The sequence below is a fragment of the Eptesicus fuscus genome, chromosome 11 (genome assembly GCF_027574615.1).
Source record: "Eptesicus fuscus isolate TK198812 chromosome 11, DD_ASM_mEF_20220401, whole genome shotgun sequence".
Lineage (NCBI taxonomy): Eukaryota > Metazoa > Chordata > Mammalia > Chiroptera > Vespertilionidae > Eptesicus > Eptesicus fuscus.
The window spans coordinates 66,835,942-66,851,608 of record NC_072483.1 but is presented as its reverse complement, the minus strand read 5'-3'; positions in this window follow the sequence as shown (position 1 = coordinate 66,851,608).

Below are 15,667 nucleotides of genomic sequence, written 5' to 3'. Positions count from 1 at the left end.
GAGAATCCCTGTGGGGGTCAGAGAGTCTGTGAACCAGTGCCACCAAGGCTTCGGTTCCGAGGACACAGGTAGGAAGAGGGCGGTGGTCATGGGGAGTGGATTTCATTCTCTAAATAGCTTGAGTCTGTGACATGCAAGGAAAAACATGAGAAGAGAAGAGACAGGGACTCAGATTAATATTTCCTATTGTGTTCATTTTTCTCTTTGTCTTTGCTTTTGGGGGCTGATTTCTTAATATAATGGCAATACATATTAATATATGTTTATTGTAGAAAATCTATATCTGCAGAATAACACAAAAGTAGCAATAAATACCACCTGTAATCTCATTACTCAGAGATACTTTAACTCTCTGACACATATTCATTCAGCTCTCTCTCTTCTTTTTTTAAATGTCTAACATTGTTTGGCCTTTTAAAGTTGGGGATCATTATGACCATACTGCTTTGTAACCTGCCTCTTAAATTTTAAATAATTCTCCTGATCGTTTGGCAATGTCTTTAAATGCTCTTTTAAAACGTGATTTTGAATGGCTGTATGCAATGCCATCCTGTGAATGCCCTTGAATTTACCTACGAGGAAGCTTATTGACCTCTGATTGTGGTCAGCTGAATAATGCTGCTGCCCCAAAAGATATTAAGAATGGGAACCTGTGAGTGTTAGCTTATATGGCAAAAGAAACTTTGCAGGTGCAATTAAATTAAGGATCTTGAGATGAGGAGATTATCCTGAATTACCCAGCTAAACTTTAAATGGAATCCCTCGCTAGAGGCTCAGACGGAACACATCCTGCTGACACCTTGATTTCGGCCCAGGGGGGCTGATCCTGGTCTTCTGACATCCAGAACGATAAGAAAACACATGTGTGTGTTTTTAAACCACCAAATTCTTGGTCCTTTGTTACAGTAACCATAGGAAACTACTACACAGTCTCATGCTTATTTATGGACCGATTTATTCTGCATTATTTAGTATTCCTATTTTCCTTTTTATTAAATGCATAACAAACCTGATCACTAGCAGCTTTGTGAACAAAGAATGGCAACAGCTGGTCAACCCAATGCCCCTGTTGGCTGCTTCCCATTTCTTCTGACCTTTGGTGTGCTGGCTTGTAGGACAGTGTAAGAACAGGGCAGCTTCAACAGGATCCCTGTGTCCCAGAGCCCATTAAGATCAACTACTTTTCCTCACCAACAGATAGCAAGGTAAAGCACTGCAAACTCACACCTGTCATCCTGAGGCCCCAGTCCTGGACCACTGCTTCCCTGCAACCTCGTCCATGTACGTGTAGAGAAGCTGAAATCAGTGTCGTGGTGATGTCTGCAGGTCAAGGGCAACGTGGGAACTTCCTCTCAATCCTCGATAGGAGGGCAATATAAAGGGGACTGCGCCGCTGTGACACAGTTCCTGTCGTTTGGGTCAAGTTGACTTGGAGTAAGAGCTTTGAGGAAATCGTTCAAGACATTTGACAAGTGGGGTTTGGCTACTTTCCAAGCACTTCCGATCTTCTGGCAGCACTGGATGATAGGAAGTAGGCTGGTCTTAAAGTTAAACAACCTCACCGTTGACACTTCCCATCTGGGCCTCATGTCCTCATCTGTAAAATGGAAGAATTGAATTAGATTGGGGCTTGCACACCAGAATCTCTTATTTAGTAATTTCATTGACCTTCAATTTCAAACTAGTTGAAACATCATTGCTGTGTGTAGCTTAGAAATAGTGCTGCTTTTTTAGACTATAAATGCAATGAAAATTGTTTTTCCTCTTATAGATGAAAATGTGTAGAATAAGCTGCATCTTTAGAAATTCTAAATAGAGGTGACTATTTTTGAACGGAGTATTTTAAGAGAGCAATCAAAATAATGCCAGTGCTATAACTATTGTATTTGTGATGGTCAGATCCTATTGTCAAGTCAAATATTTGACCAAATGTCGTATTTCAAAGGCCCTCATTTGCTCCTAGCTATAAACATGTGTCAGCACTGTTAGATACTTTCTGAACTTTGATGAATGATATAAACTTGTAGGAGCTATCGCAACATAAACACCTCCTGAAATAAACGTATGAAGTCTCTAAAATCAATCTATAAAAGTGCTGAGCTTTACCTGTTAAAGAAATTAATTGATGCAGTACCACAGGTGCCATAGGTGAGAAAGTGCTTATGGGTGAATATTTTCCACAGTCACAAACCTGCTAAGAAAATGCATGTGCAGCTCATCAGGCTGTTAATTCTGTTATTTACTTTGCAAGGGCTTTCTCATTTGTGCAGAGAGAAGTGTGTGTATCACTGGAAGGCAATGCTGCAAGGTTGGAGAGACCCTGTGCACCAATGAGCATTTACTAGGCAACATGGAGAATAGAGTGATTCTGTAGGTCTGGATATGGCTGTACTTCTTTCCTAAATCCTTCACACAATCGCTCTTCCTTCTGTATTACATCACTGCCCTGCCTTTGACTGCTCTAAATTTACCAGTAGGAATCAAAAATGTCTGTGTCTACTGCACAGATGTTTGTCTTCTCTCTAAGTACAACAGAGTGGCTATGGGCCTTGAAAAAGGAACCCAGTTCCAACAACAACAATGTGTGGCATTGAGCAAACAACTTACCCTCCCTAAGTTTTGGCTGGGACCACTTGACATGGGGGAGTGGGAGACCCTTATTCTCTCTACCCCTTGATTCCTCTCTGACTTACCAACTGCCACTTCTGGCCTCACTGAGATCCAAGCAGGAAAGAAGGAGAGGTAACCTGGAAAAAAGTACTGACTTACTACTGTCGAAAAATGGTCGCATGCCCTCTGGGACTAAGAGGTGTTTCAAGCTGACACTTTCTCTGGTGAGTGTTTTTATGGGTTCTCTGGAGACCTGCTCCTGGGACACTGCAAATGTAACATTGTCAGGAGCAGAGAGCCTCCTTCATCAGGCCCCACTCAATCTCTCCGGAAGGAGTCCACAGCTGGGATCTACAGGACAATATTCCAGGCAAGGACTCCACAGCTGGACCTTAGAGTCATGCCCCCTCCCTGACCTCCCATCAGAAGGCGGGGTCAGTAGCTTCCAGTGTAACTCTGGACCTGCTGGCACAGCCACACTGGGTTGCTTAGGTTTTCATCAGGCACCTAGCCATTCTGCCCTTTAACTTCTGGGACTCAGGTCTCCAAGTAAAATGAATCTTAGATCAAAGAGGAAAGTACTCCCTAGCCCAGCCCTGGGAGAATCTCTCTCCACAAAATTCCTCCTGACAAATCATTTCCTAATTTCCATGTTCTTGACTCTTTATATCTTTCATCTAGGTGAAATTCACTTAGGTAAGGAATCCAAGAGATGTAACTAGAATAGACCTCTTGAAATGTGCATATGGATGATCTCATAGGTAAATGTGTTATCTGACATTTATTACATTTTTTAAAAATGGGTTATAATTCATAAGCCATAAAATTCACTTGTTTAAAGTATACAATTCAGTGGATTTTAATATTGTCAAAAGGTTGTATGACCATCACCACAATTCAATTAAGAACATTCCCATCATCCCAAAAAGAAATCCCATATCCATTAGCAGTCACTCTCCATTCTCCCCACCCCACAGCCCCTGGCAACTATTAATCTGCTTTCTGTCTCTATAGATTTGCCTATTCTGGCCATTTTATATACATGAAATCATACAATGTGTGGTTTTTTCACTTAGCATAATGAGTTAAAGGTTCATCCATATTGCAGCACACATCAGTATTTCATCCCTTTTATGGCTGGATAATACCATTGTGAGTACCATATTTGGTTTATCCATTCATCAGTTGATGGGCATTAAGGTTGTTTTTATTTTAGGGCCACTAAGAATAATTTGTACAAGTTTTTGTGTGGATATATGTTTTCACCTAAGAGTGAAATTGTTGGGTTACATGGTAATTCTATGTTTGAAACTTTTCAGGAACTGCCAGACTATTTTTCAGATGGACACACCATTTTACAATCTCAAATGTATGAGAGTTCTGATTTCTCTACATCCTTGCCAACACTTGTTTTCCTTTTAATATAGTTACCTAGTGGGTGTAAAATGGCATCTCGTGATTTTGTTAGCATTGTTCTAATGACTAATAATGTTGGTCATCTTTTCATATGCTTATTGTCCATTTGCATATCTTCTTTGAAGAAATGTCTATTCAACTCCTTTGCCCATTTTTTAATTGGTTAATTTGTCTTTTTATTGTTGACTTGTAGAGTTCTTTATTGTTGACTTGTAGAGTTCTTTATTTGTTGACTTGTAGAGTTCTTTATTTTTAATTCTAGATTCTTATCAGATATATGATTTGCAGATATGTTCTCCCATTTTGTAAATTGTTCTTTTATTTTCTTAATAGTGTTCTTGGAAACATAAAGGTCTTAAATTTTGATGAAGTTCAATTTATATATATTTTTTATTTGCTTGTGTTTTAGGTGACATATCTAAATTACCATGGCCTAATCCAAGGTCATGAAGATCTACACCTATGTTTTCTTTGAAGAGTTCTATCATTTTAGCTGTTACGTTAAGGTCTTTGGTTAATTTGGGGTTAATTTTGTTATATGGTATGATCATTTGTTGTATCTTAACATCACATTAAACCCAGCATCCTGTTATGTAAGTAAATCAATATTAGGTTTTGTTTTTAAATAAAATATCTATGCCATTAAAAGAAAATATTTTAAGCACTATAAAATATGTATTTGTTGAATACATTAAGATATTTATTGGTATGTATGTTATAAATCATTCTTTTATATTAAAAGAGATTTCTTAAGGTCCATATTAAGCAAAAAAAATATTAACTTTGTCTTATTATTTTTACTTAAAAGCAATGCAAGCAGCAAACTTTCAATGCATTTGAGTTATTATAATACTCAATCACTAATTTCTCGAAGAAAAAAACATCTTTACAAATTAACATATTACTCTTATGGCTATAGCCTACATTAGGCACATGTTAACAAAATATTACTACTCAAATTGTTCTTGCTAAAATGTATGTGCCTGACCCAGAGAAACAACCCGCAGCATTGCAGCATTCCGATCTCTTCTTAAATGAAGTCTTTGGTAAGATGAAGTGTCAAGAAATGGAATTGTTGGTAGTCTGCCATCAGATTTCATTGCACTCAGAAATTCATGAAAACACAAAGAGAAGACAGTTCTAACTCAGCGGGTGTGAGAGAAGTGGGTAAGGAAACTAGAATCAGAGATGTAAAAAAATAATAATCTTTATGACTGAGAAACAATGATGTGATTTTGGAGTTAGACTTCTTATATCTGCAACTCAGTTCCACTATTGACCAGTTCTGTGAACTTGAGTGGATTAACTCCATAAGCCTCAGTTTCTTCCTCTCTATAATGGGTTTCATGACAGTATCTGTCTCATAAGATTGTCATGAAGGTTAAAGGAGTTCATTCAGGTACAGCACCTAGTTCAGTTCCTTGATTATAGAGAGACACTAATAAGTGTTAGCTTTATTATTTATCATTATTATTCCAACAAACAGAAAACTTGCACAGAGCCCCCAAATGACTGAAAAGTCATGGCTTCCAGAATTAAATTCCTATTCCTTGGAGTTATTATATCATACATAACATCTGAGTAAGACTCCAAGCAAAATGTTTCTGCAGACAGGTGAATTTGGTTGTCATTTCAGTCTTTGGTCATGAATTTCAGGCATCCGATCCTCCCCTCTGGGAAATAATGAGCTTGGAAGAACTGTGAAGTAGTTGTTACAGAATTTTTCTCTACGGAAGAGCCACCTAAGTAAGAACAGGGGAGAAAAAATAGCCTAAAATGAATTATACAAATGAATACTAAAGTTGCCGGTGAATCAATAAAAAAATCCAAGGCACCTTAGTTCCATCTTCACTCTGACAGTAGATAAAATAGACCACCTAAGTTCTCTGGGGTTCAATCTTCTGATTTGGCAAATGAGATTATGAATTTCATCAGATGATCATTAAAGTCCATTCCAGATTTTAAAAGTCTTATGGTTACACTTCCAAATAAAATTGTGACACTCATTTATTTCCAGTTTAATCCAAGACTGTATCAGAAAGCAATATTTAAAGTACTATTACTTATAGAACACACATAACCATAGTAACACAAATTTTTAATTTCTTTTTTGAAGCTACCTATATAAATAGGTAATAGATTCATAGAATTTAAACAACAAAAAGTACAAAAAGGTATATCTAAAAAAGCCTTCTTTCACCTATTCAGTTCCAACTGTTTCCCATCAGCACAGATGTGTACACACACACACACACACACACACACACACACACAAACCAGTAACCACAATTACCCTTCTGGATATTGTTTATACATTTATATACAGGGCAACACAAATAGATCTTTGTTTCCTCCTTTTCTACATACTGATAATATATGATGCTCTCTCTTTCACACCTCGCTTTTTGCACTTAACAATACATCTTAGAGATCTTTCCACATCAGTAACAAAGGTTTTCCTCATTGTCTGTCTTACAGGGACAGAACATTTCATTGCGTGCATGCATGTCATCTGGGTTTTCAAACTTATTATCAAATAAATGTATTATTCTTAATTTTGAAAAATGTTCCCTTCTGTTCATAGCTATTTTCCACCCATTCACCCCTGTCCCCCCTCTGAATTCTATGTTTATTTGTATCTTCTTTCTTTTTCTTGAGCAGTCTTGCCAGGAGTCTTTTCTCTCTTGTTTATATTTTCTAAGAATTTTGCTCTTGCTAACATTTATTTCTATTTTGTTGTTAATGGTGTTTTCTTCCTCCTTGTTTCTTTGGATTTGCTCTGTTGCTCCTTACAATTCTTTAAATTAATTAACATGTTTATATTCTATGTTTAGGGCCTCACTTTGTTTTCTCTGTGTCCTAATAGATGGTCATTTGTGTGTTTGAATGTCCCATGGACCCTTGGGGAAAGATGTATGCTCTGTTTTATTGGAACAGAGTATGATACATATAAATTGGATTTCCCTTGTTAATTTTGTTATTTAGGTCTTTTACTGTTTTTATTACTTTTTGGTGACTTGATCTGCCATAAACTAATGCACCAGTCTCTTCCTATAAAGTATTTCCACCTAGATCTCATTGTACTGAAATTTTTTCTTTATGCATGCTGATGCTATGTTTTTAGGCTTATGTACACTCAAAACATTAGATCCTTGTTCTGAATTACACTCTTTATCATGCTAAACTGTGATGTAGTTATACAAGATGTCCCAAAAGAATGTATACACACTTTCACAGCTGATAGTTCAATTTTGAAAATGAAATGTATTTTAATAAACTCTATCTTTATAGTTATTCAAAGTGTGTGTGTACATTTTTGGGGACTCCCTATACTTGTAAAAACAACCAGTAAGTCAGAATTATTATTGTTCTGTTTCCTCCCCACTGCTTTTTCTTCCACTATTCAACTTCAGTTTGTAATATTCATCTTTACACTTTAAATATACTTGTACTTCTACCATTTGCTTTATCAGCTCTAAATTATAGATTTTTGTCTCTTCACCTGAAAGATCAGGAAATCAGTGCACATACATGATCTCCACTACGTTATACTGTTACTATCACATTGACCCATCAGGGTTTATAACATTTACGTTCAGTTCCTAACAACATACTGGTATCAACCTAAATCTCTTCTGACTGCCAGGCCTTTCCACTCTGGTTCCCAGCCCTCCCCCACAGGTCTTAGCCCTCAGATAAGAAAAGGTCTTTGTGAACTTTGAGAACCACAATGTACCGGAGAACTATTTGGAACTCTTCGGGTTTGGAGCCGTGGGTGGGGGCTTGGTCCAAAGCACAGAGTCTCAGAGTCTGTAGAGATTGCAGTGCCCGACAGGAGAGAGGGCAAAGCAGTGCAAGCAAGAGGGCTTGGCTGCGAACACACTGATGTGGCCCTGAAGACTCAGGAACATCTGGGCAGAGACTTTGCAGGGGACATGAGTCCTGCTTGAGTAGATGGGGACACTGAATCATGAAAAACTGGGTTTACGTGGTAAAGTGCTCACATGTGACACACCACCCCCCTTTCCCAGGCCTGGGAACATTTAGATGAGATCTGAAATACGATTTAATAAGAAAATACATTTTTTGTAGCTAAATAGTGAGTTCTGATTAAACAAAAATATGGGATTAGAGATGTGTTTATATGAAGCTTTTCCTGTAATTGATACAGATGTGTACTTTTTAAATAAGAATCAAAGTTAGACCTGGATTTTTTTTTAAAATACTCCCTACTACAACCAGTACCCTTCTCTGAATAGAATTTTAACTCATCTTGTTGTTCTTGCCTTTTTACCCCTGTTATACACACACACACACACACACACACACACACACACACACACACACAGCCAGGGTAGCCTTCTGGTGTTCTGGTTCAACACGCCTGGGAGTTCACAGTTCCCTTTCAAGTGTCCAAATTGTCCTCCCTGCCTGCCTAGAGTCTCCAGGGCACAGGTCCAGAAAAACAAAATCACCTTGTCACAACCGCTTCCTGTTCCCCTCGCTGAGAGGCCACTTCTCCCTCCGTCGAATTCCCGTGGGGTTTTATCTGCGCCTCTCACAGAGTTTATCGCTTTCTGGCTTCTATTCCCGCTGTTTATGTGCATTAGACATCACGGTCAGGACGAAAGAATGGCTGTTGGCTTTAGAGTCGGACCTGTCTGAGGATGGATCCCAGGTCCATCCCTCACTAGGTGGGTGGCCTTGGGAAAATTCCAAAGCCTTGGGAGCCTCCTTTTTTTGGCAAAATATATAAATAATATCCTCTGTCCTAATCGTTTTGAAGATTGGAGATGGTATACATAAAACACAGTTCTTGGTAAAATACCAAAAAAAAGTCCACCATTATTATTATTATCATTATTTATGATGTTATTTTTTATGTCCCCTTTGAAGTATTTATTTATCCAGTCATTTAACAGATATTTATTGAGGACAAACTATGTGTCGGGCACTGGGGACCACCTGGAGAAAGAGACAGAAGGTTTGGGGTGGGAGGGTGGCTTAAGGCAGTGAATTAACAAGCAAACAAATAAATACAGAGATGACCGCAGCTGAAGACAGCACTGTGAAGAAAGGGAAATAGCACGTGCAATAGAGAGGGAGAGAGGCGGGGACGATAAGCAAAGGCCACTCGGGGAAGACCGAGTTTGGCCTGAGATCTGGACAAGAGGGAAGCCCCCTCCAGCAGTCCCAGAGCCACAGCATGTCAGAAGTTGGGGACAGTGACGAGAAGGCTCTGAGCCGGGACTGGGCTGACAGCAAAGTGAATGAATGAAGGAAAGCATGGTAGAGGGTGGATGGGAAGGCCTAGGCAGAGGCCGGTCCCTCGGGGCTGTGTTGGCCCTGATAAAGGGCGTGGATTTTATTCCCCATATTATTGGCAACCTCCTGGAGGGTATAGTTCGCTGGTTTGTACTCAGTATTATACCTGCCATGCTGTTTGCCCCTTGGAGAGCTGTTACCCCTGCAGCCAGTCCACAGATTGTTGCACAATAGAGAGATGAAAGGAAGGAAGGAGGACAGGAGGGGAGAAAGGGAGAGAGAGGAGGTCACAGTAGACACCCCTACAGACGAATCTGATGGTTCTCACCATTGTCAGGGACTCGGGACAGGCCGGGCGGCCTTGGTGGGCGGAGAGACTTTCCATCCTCCCGTGAACATTTGGTTCACGCTGGTCTCGTCCTCGGGTGGTCCCAGATGGCGCCGGGGGCAGGGAGCCGGGAGGTCTGCGAGGAGAGCAGCTCATCGCTGCCTCTGGCTCTCGTCGCTGGCAGTTCTGTCTCTCAGGTCGCAGATAACAACTGTCAGATGGTCTTACTGTGCAGCAAGAAGCTTCCCCAAAACAAAGAGGCCAGCCCAGCTCCAGAGAAGCGGATCTGGACAAAACACACAAGCCTGGAAAAAATTAAAAGTTCGCGAGCAACTGAGCAAAGCACCTCGGGGACATGCCAGGGGTTCGCCCTGAGCACACAGTGTTCCCCCACGCCCTGAGCGCACCAGCAGAAAAAAAATAACCCTCCATCCTGGGGAAAGGGAAAAAGAAACCACGGGAGCAAGTCAGGGCTGCCACTCAAAACTAAAACGAATGCCGCGCAAGGCTGGCCCGGCCCAAAAAATGGAGAGAAAGGGAAATGAAAGGCAGAAGACAAGAGACAAGATAAGAAGAGGGGCGGGAGGCGGGCCGCTGGGCACAGCCTGCCCCTCTGTCTTGCAGAGAACACATCCCTTATGGCCGCGCGGTAGCTGAACCAGCCTTGGCAGGGTCCGCTGGACACCCTCCTGCTAAGAGCACCCTGGTGAGGAGAAGCTAGACTACAAACAAAGGACCACAGCCCCCTCTTTAATATTTTTTTTAATTTTTTAAAAACTTTTGTTATAACTTGCTTTTTCTTTTCGTTTTTTAATTGACTTCATTGGGGTGACGTTGGTCAATAAAATTATACAGCTTTCCGTGGTACAGCTATCATCCATCATCTGAATATTAAATGTTTTTTAAATTAATTTGGGTCTTAAGTATAAAAGGAACTGAATTCAAGCTTGGCCAACCTCACTGGTGCCAGGGGTATTTGCTAACAGACAGACGTTTCCAAAAGAGGACTCCTGGTTCAGGACAAAACAACAGGGTTTGGAAGAGCAAGCAGTGTGAGAGGATGAGACCCGGGGTCCACATTTGAGTGAACTTGAAGGTTGACCAAGCCCGGATTGGGAGAGAGTTGCTTGTCTCAGTTCGCGCCTTGAGGAAATGCAGCGGTTGGAATTAAAGGTAGAACTAGCTGGCATGCTCATTATTCTGCATGACCAGTTTCCTCATGGGTGCCAGCTCTGTGCCCAGAAAGCTACACGGATACATTTCTGAGACGTGGAGCCATGATGGCAAGATGCCACCTGTGGCTTCGTCATCACGGTTCCTTGGAACACAGGCCTTCTTCACTAGAAAGGCGGGAGGAAGACCTCACGCAAGGATATGCTTCTGGTGTTGAAGGCCTTTCACACTTCACATTTCTGAAAAGTAAACCAAACTGTTCTGACACAAAGGAAGAGATTTTATCCAAAAGCTGTAACAACCTTTAGAATTTCAATAATCGTACCATGTCTACTATGGCTGGGGTGCCTTTAATGATGCCAAACCTCTACAAAGTCAATATCCTCCTCCCTGTGTTACAGATGGTAAAACTATGGCTCTGAGAAGTTAAGGAATTTTTCCACGGTCTCTTAGCTAGTAAACAGGATTTCCAGGTTGGCTAGGACTGTCTAATTCCAATGTTGGACTAAAAAGTCATCTGTCCATGACCAAAACAGGGACATTGAATGGCAGATTTCAACTGCATGGTCATCTTCCGTGAAAATCTTTGATAGTTGCCTTAACCGGTTTGGCTCAGTGGCTAGAGCGTCGGCCTATGGACTGAAGGGTCCCAGGTTCGATTCCGGTCAAGGGCATGTACCTTGGTTGCGAGCACATCCCCAGTAGGGGGTGTGCAGGAGGCAGCTGATCGATGTTTCTAACTCTCTATCCCTCTCCCTTCCTCTCTGTAAAAAAAAAAAAAAAAATCAATAAAATATATTTTTTTAAAAAAGAAAATCTTTGATAGTTGATTGACTTTTCATTGGCTGGGGAGTAGGGTGGAGGGGGTTTGACATTTTTATAGAACATACACAAGTAGGTCTTCTCACCTGAATACTGTACTGTAGTTTCCTAGAGAAGAAATTTTGAGTTTACAACCTCCAAAGAGAAATGCTCTTTTTAGATTTTTGGCTTGGGGTGTCTTTGTGTCATGAAGATCAACTCCATTACTGGGGCATGGAAGAGTAAAAATAGATTTCCCATTAGTAGCAACAAGTAGCTTTTGTTTGTCAGCCAGAAGGAAATTCTTTCATTCTTTTCCTGCTTTAGTTCTTTTTCTGCCAACAGTTAAGCCAGGTTTGTTGTAGAGTGGGTGAGAGCCAACTTCATGCATGGGTGGAGTCTATGGTTACCTACAAGAGATGACTTCAGAGATGTGAGGACCAGGGTGCTGAACCCAAGCAGGACTTGAGAGCACTCCCCCCACTCAAAAAAAAAGAGGAGAAAATAAGTGTAGCTTTCATGAATATATACAAAATTGAAATTATTCAGAAAATCTAGGAAGAAGCTATTTTAATTTAGCAAACATGCAAGTTTTATGTCATTGTCAAAGAAAAGGTAGGGTTTTTTTGAGACTCAGTGCCTACAAAGTGCTAAATCTACCCCAACTAAACTAAACATCTCCCCCTAAACATCTACCCATACAGATATCTGAAATCCCATTTTTCAGCAGTAAGTCCCCCTTGCTAAAGTGTTCTCTTTCTTCTAGGTAGATTTTATTTCTTGAGGTAAATACCCTGGGAGTGAACACATTAATTTAATATACCTCTGGGGAAAATAATTAGTTATCAGATGTGTTTTCTCCACACCAGTAAGACCCTGGGTCCCATGAAAGCATTTGCAAAGGGCAAAACCAACTTCAACCAATGTGTACAAAAGTTAGGACAAATTTTGCTGACCTAATAGTTTTGCCCTAGGCCAGTCCCTAATTCTATAAAAACTTGCTAGGGAATCATAAAAATCACGAAATTCTATTATTATAAGAAGCCATTTCTCTCTGTTTCAAGGCTTTATCGAATTCATTAAAGTCACTTTTTTTTTTTCCTCTCCATGGAAAACAGTGCATGAGATGTTAAGGTTGACACATTTCTGGACCCCAGGTTAAGATCAGATAACCTTCGTATTTTATAAACAAAGAAGCAAAGGGCCAGAGAGGCTTGTTTTGTGCAAAGTTTCTTAGTTGGTGACAAAGCAAAGATGAGAACTGAAGCAGTCACATAATCATTAAAAGAAATAACCCCTCCCCAGCCCCCATCAGATTCCCATCTGTCAAACAGTTCAACAAACACAAATAGTCGGTTACTCTCTTTAGGAAGAAGTTTGTTTAGTTCAGCCAAACTTATATTTTTCAACAGATGAGGTAAACCAGATTCAGAACTCTACTTTTTTTTTTTTTTTTTTAACATATGGGGCATGGGACTCTGCTAATAGGAGTTGGTGTGTGGTGGGGATGAGAAGAGAATGCCAAATTAAATGAACAATTTGAACTTAAACCAGAAACATGCTGCTGATGTAAAAAAAAACACACACACACACACACACACAAAAACAAACTATGTTGGCTGTCTTAGATGCATCATTATCATTTCCTCCTTGAACTGTATGTGTAGGACATTGTGGTGTGATATGTATGTATATGTGTATGCAAGGTGTGGTGTGCATGTTTGCATATGTGTGTACATGTGTGTACATATGGGTGTTGTGGTATATGTGTACATGTGTGTGTGTGGATAATGTGGTATGTGTGCATGTGTATGGATGGGTGATGAGGTGTGCGTGTGCATGTGTGTATGTGTATGTGTATGTGCATTTGGCTGCTATCTTCTGTGAAAAGCAAATGGGAAGCAGCATTTGACCCAGTGAGGAAAAGCCCTTAATTAACAGTTGAGCTTTCAAAGGTCAATGAGACAGTCAAACAGCACTGTCACCCCAGCTTACCCAGAATTCCCTAAAAGCACTAGAGTAGAAAGTTGGACGGGGGAAGTGGTAGTGGGGGAGGGGGTACAGGTTGTATCTGGAATATTAGGACTTCAAATCAAGAACTTCCACATGACATTGGTGCTCATTCTCAGCACCGCATTGATGAGAAGTCAGAAAAGGAGCTGCAGAAGGATGCCTGTCCATGGTCTCTGCTTCCTTTGGAATTAATTGAGAAAATCCAACCTCTATTTGAAAAAGACAACCTGTTACTGTTTTCTACTACCTTTTTTTGGCATTTAATCTAGAAAAACGGAAGCGCCAAGAAAAGAATTGTCACCCTAGATGTAGCACTTCAATTCAGCTGTACATGCCTAACTAAAAAAGTATCTTAATGTTTGCAGACAAAACTGAAAGAAGTCCTTTTAGCACTTCAATGACCAGTGCAGAGGAATTAAGAGATGGTAAACTCTGTCCAACAGCATGATAATGGTGGCCTCAGAGTTCCAAGATGCTCCTTTAGCAGGTCTAGAATTCAGAAGCCCAGGGCAAGGGACTTTGCCTCCTGCCAAATCTCTCCCTTAAAAAACATCTATCACTGGGGTAGTGGGGTGTCAGCAAACATTTCCTATACAGGATCCCTAGTAGGTATTTAACTCTTGGAGCCATAGCTCTTTGCAACAGCTACTCAACTCTGTTGTTGTAGTGCCACAGGCAACACCTGAATGCATGAGCACAGCCATGTGCCAATAAAACTTTATTTACAAAAACAGGCAGCTGGGCTGAGTTTGGCTCACAGGCCTTGGTTGGCTGACCCCTGATTTATCAACCGTGGAGTGATGTGATATTTGGTAACATCAGCATGTGGGAACTTACTAAGTTCTCATCAATCCCCTTTGTGCTTTTTATATTTTGTTTTCTTTCTCATTATGAAAATAAGATATGGTCATTGTAAAAATGTAGAGAAAAATAGAAAAGATACAAATTATTCATGCCATCAGACATACTCCTTAGTTTTTGTTTTATAGAGTCAGAGCAATGCTGTATATTATTGTAAGTGCAAATTTACCTAATTCTCTTATTTTTATGCTATTTGCAACATACGTTTGACTTAATTTTACTACTTTCTAGTATGTAGATTGTTTTATTAGTTTTTTTTAAAACCTGTGAAGAGTTTCAGTAATATAATTTCTTCTCTCTGGTGCTTGAGATCTGAAGGAACTTACATAAGGGAGTGAACCCCACCAGCTTGTTCCTCACAGGTCAGGATGTGTAATAACCCTGGAGTACGTGTGTGATGCGTGTGTGTGTGTGTGTGTGTGTGTGTGTGTGTGTGTGTGTGTGTGTTAGGGAAACAAACTTGTTACTGATATGGTTTCCTGAGGCCCCTGTTAAAACCCATACAAGCCCTTCGGGAAATTCTGTATGGTTCATGCACAGTCCAAGCTTTGAGCAGCACTGGGGGTTGGCAGGTCTCAGGAAATGCTACACCAAAATATGGTGCCTTGGCTTTTGAATACTTTCAGCTGAAGGAATTTAAGAAAATAGCAGAAGGAGATGGTCATACCCTTCCCCAGACACAGGTCATAAAACCATGTGAGAATCGCACTCCCCACACCCAGAGGAAATGAGCATCCTTATCTGGGAAGACAAAGAATCTGGACAAACAACAAACATGACTTGCTGAGTCTCCCCCATTTGACTACACTTACCTCATGCTCTTTAACCTAGCAGGCACGTGTGTCCCCTCTTCATCCAACTTCGCATGAGAATAGTCATGTCCAACTCTTTCTTCGGGCCTTCATTTCTTCACGAGGCTCCCGTGTCATGTAAATTTTATACTCAATACCTTAATATGCTTTTCTCCTGTGAACCTGTTGGTCAGTTTAATTTTCAGACCCAGCCAGGCACCCTAAGAGGGTGGCAGACACTTCTCCCTCCCCTACAGGACAGTGTATCAGACAGGAGATTCCTGTATATCTTTTCACTCCGTGTGAAGGCTCATTCTCCAACTAGACAAAAATGCCCTCCCCCCCCCCCCCCCGCCATTTTTGCTATTGCAAATTTGGTCATTTGTCTAATCAATAGTATCTCAAACAG